We start from the raw sequence: 4,219 nt of genomic DNA, 5'->3' as shown, positions 1-4,219 counted from the left end.
TTCATTGAAGAACTTCATTCGTTGAAGGACTCAACACATAACGTGTGTAGTATTTGTTAGATATGGATATGCCTGGTTCGTACCTCAAGCGAAGTGTAATTCTAGCAACTAATTTATGAACGAAATTGATAGAAACATACATATTTTTCCATCATCTCTTTTGAATCTTTTTCTTGCAATTCACTTTTTCTCACAACTTTCGATGATCGTAAAATGTTCATGTTAAATTTCAAAAATTAGAATCAATTTACATGAAATGGGTATTATTGAAACGAAATCATTGCCCAAATTGATTGTTTTCCAGAATCTGATGGATGATTGCATTCATTTTGTCGGTTGTCTTGTGCACCTGCAGCGTTTGAAACACTTGGTTGCAACGGCAAGAGCGGCTTGGGAGCTTCAACTGAAAAAGTGTGCCCCTGGTACCTCATTTGGAGACATTTCTTCAATTATTTTGTAAATAGTCTCAGTTCGTGGAATGAAATAATCAAGGTCATAATAATGATACAACCACTGAAAGCATATCACTAGCAAAGTATCCAATTGATTCAATCAAGAAGGTTTTTTTAGGAAAAGAGATCAAGTCGAATGACCTACTCTTTGGCTGTTAAATTCATGAAATTCTCCGGTTCATTTGATTGCATTGCTTTTGTTAATGCGTCTGCCAATCGGCCGATATCGACTTTTCCCTTTGTATATTTCTCCGTCAAGCAAACGGTGACGGCTGGAAACGGGATCATTCCAATAAAAGTCGTTTTGTCGTTGAAACTTACAAGCACTGGGCGGTCTTGCCATTTCATCCAAATGTTCAGAATTGAATGAGTGCATATTGTGAATGACAAAGTGAATGCAATCACCAATATATTACGCCCAACCACTTGACAAAATCGGATCGCACTGAGAGCGTGTGCAAATGATAACATCATGACCATACACAAACGAAATTGGGTAAGTATTAAAGACAAATACGAATACATTTTCGTTTTTCAGAATAGAAATGAATACGAATTCAATTATTTTATGGTGCCCGATGTAAATACGATCGCACGAACTCATTCAAGTGATTAAAATTATTGAATTTGACGACACCTGTGATAAGAACAATGGATAAAGTAAACACACAACGGACCGCCGTCCAAAAAACCAAAGAGAAAAAAATCACTCAAAACATACACAACCGGACGTCACACTGGAACAATCGGTCTTCTGTGGCGTGTCTGCTGCTAATCGATTGGAACACACAATCTAAATTTGATTATGTTTCGGATCAAATATCAACTTCTGAGAAATAGAAAATCAAACTGATTATAGCTATGCTTCGGAACTATCAATCACCCTCTGGCACTCAACTTGATTAAGCGGCAGCATTTTTCGATCAAATGATTAATGTCTCGTTTCTCTTCGAAGCCGTGGAATGAATGTACAATCGGAATCATTTTTAAATTGATAAACAACAATGTCATGATGATTTATAACGCATTCTGAATTGTAGAACTTCGATTCGGCACGATAAAAAAAAACAAAGAAATTTTCGATGAAACAAATCGATTTTTATGCTTCGCTTTAACGAATTTTTATTTTTCAACTAGCGTTTCTTTGCGATAAAAAGATGACGCGTACTCTTATTACAATGCAAGGATGTTAAGCTAAAGTAGTTGAGATCATATGCTCGAAAAATAGTGCAACTTATTAAATAGAGGAATTATTATGAGTATGATGCAAAGGATAATGCTCTTAGTTTACCTAATTACCTGCTTTGTCTAGCCCATCAATCACCAGCACAAAATTTCTGTACATTTTCGATGCCCTATCATCGACACGGAAAATATAAGTTTTAGGCTAAACAGCTTGTAATAGGCATGAATATTATCTTAACGCAAGTGCTTCCGAAAGTATTCACTAGGGTAGCCCAAATGCCAAATGTTTTAAAATTTGCAGCTCCCTACCGCTGATCCGAAAATTTGGGCCGAAAAAATAAATTTAAGCCATTTTCCGACATACTTTTACTAATCAAATCCACGAGAGCTATGTAGTTTGTAGGGGAATAAAATCAATACATTGAAGAATATTCAAAAATTTTGGTACTATATCGCAATTTTACTGGACAACAGATGACTGGATCTTACTGCTGGCGTCCAGTACTACAATTTTGGTCAATATTACAATGCTCTAAAGTGCAAAACTGAGCTGTTAGGGGTGAATATATGGCCAAAATCGACCGAAATTTCACATTTTTGCTACAATAACGTCATAAAACCTCAAAATCACTACTTACAACACAGTTTTTGAGCCTATATCGACTCAATTTTTTCCGTACAATCCAAATATGACCATTGCCGGCCAGTCTGAACCCATTTTGGTGCCAATAATTCCGTCGGTTTACACTTTTGATAGAAATTTTGCTAAGTAGCGCTCTCACATCGGATTTTCAAAAAAAACATCAATGGCCAAAACCTTCATACTTTTTATTTGAACCTTCATACAGTGATTTTACACGTGACAAAATGTAAAAATACTGAACCATCTGCGAAATTGCACCAAAAAAGGTACCGGTCGATGTGAAAAAAGTTTTTCTCTTCAGCTCTTTGGCAAATTTCAATTGGTTCCTATAATTGAGCCCAAACCAAGAAAAACTGCATCATTAGATTTCATATATTGGACCATTTTAGTGATTTAGAGGGATATGTATTTCCAGATTAGAGCAAAATCGTCATAATTCAATATATCACAATTTCTTCAATTCCTAATGGTTTTACGCATATGGTTACTTCTGAAAAAGTATTCAGTGCGCAATTTTAGGTAGGAATGATCTCGATGAAATTAGCATTTGACCGCAACCAGGCCTTGCTAGGCCACTATGAACGAAAATCCAAATACACCAATTTTTGAATATTTTTCACACGCAATCAAACAGATCTGAATCATAATGTAAGCATATAAAAAGTAGTAAGTTTGTACTAAAACTGTGCTAAAAAGGTTCTAAAAGTGTGCTAAATCGTCTAAATTGTGCTAAATTGTTCTATTTTGGAACAATTTAGCACACTTTTAGAACCTTTGTTGTTCAAACAGTTTCAACATATCTGGAAGAATGCAACCATTAATAAATATCAAATAGTTTTACGCAGATTTGCCTCATCCACAGTTGATCACGTCGCTGCAAAGCAGCAGTTCAAACAATCCAATAAGAATTACAATCAACGTCGACAAATAAGAATTACAATCACTAACAACGACGATGCAGTCGGGGTTAAGTTTCGAATTTCGTTTTCAATGTCACCGTCAAAGCCAATGACCTTCAAATGGACGTTACTGTTATCCAGTCGATCGGGAATGCACTAGATTAGAAGTGAAACAGAATTCATATGAAAACCGTTCGTAAAATTTTTCCCAATGAGTGAATTACCTCAATTATCGATTGATCCGAAAACCGAATTACGTCTGTTCTAGCCATTTGGGCAACGGCTCTAGAATTCGTGGTGTTGCTGTGTACCGTAGCAAAGGCCAAGCATTCGCGCGGAGTGTTGACATAAAGACGACGTTCAAATGGCGCGTGCAGCATACCAGAAGACATACTAGAAGAAATGAATTAACGAAAAATGAGTTGATTTTTTTGGCCAATATTCGGGACGATAATATTTCGGTTCATTTTTCAAACAAATTTCACTCACTCTTTTTCAAATTGTGCATTCTCGAAGGGAATCACATTTTGCAGTCCGAACTTTCGACCTTCCAACATCTGAATAGGAACTGCATAGACACTAGTTCCAGATCTAAAACAAAATAATTCGGTCAAATCCACTTCGTATGTGTGTTAATTTTTTGGCATACTTCATTGAAAGACCACCACCGAATTGATTGGCCCAAGTTGAAGAAAATTCAACACATTAAAATTTTTTTTTTCAGAATGCACAACTATTCAAATTCATTTTATTCACATACAGATCTATTTCCTCGTTGCATTTTTTGTCGGGTTTTAAATCAAAAGGATGAAAAAATTGAAAATTTCAAGCTCTTGTCGCACGCACAGAACACGAATGATTCTCGGTGTGCATTTTTTCTTGTGTTCACTCGCTTCGCACCGGTCGAAAAACCACCGGTAGGCCGAATGGTTAAAGGTATAGAGAGAGATAGCTGTATGCTAATCTCTCTCTCTCTCTCTCTCTCTCTCTCTCTCTCTCTCTCTCTCTCTCTCTCTCTCTCTCTCTCTCTCTCTCTCTCT

At 36.3% G+C, this 4,219-nt stretch overlaps 1 pseudogene; it reads right to left on the bottom strand.

Annotated features, from left to right (window-relative positions):
* Window positions 1-3,071: 3,071 nt before the first annotated feature.
* Window positions 3,072-4,219, bottom strand: part of LOC129571319 (RWD domain-containing protein 2A-like) — a 2,577-nt pseudogene continuing 1,429 nt past the window's right edge.

This window comes from Sitodiplosis mosellana, unplaced genomic scaffold (genome assembly GCF_009176505.1).
Source record: "Sitodiplosis mosellana isolate CC-2019 unplaced genomic scaffold, AAFC_SMos_1.0 Smas_scaffold_1980, whole genome shotgun sequence".
NCBI lineage: Eukaryota > Metazoa > Arthropoda > Insecta > Diptera > Cecidomyiidae > Sitodiplosis > Sitodiplosis mosellana.
The sequence above is the reverse complement of the archived record's forward strand: the minus strand, read 5'-3'. Positions and strand labels throughout refer to the sequence as shown.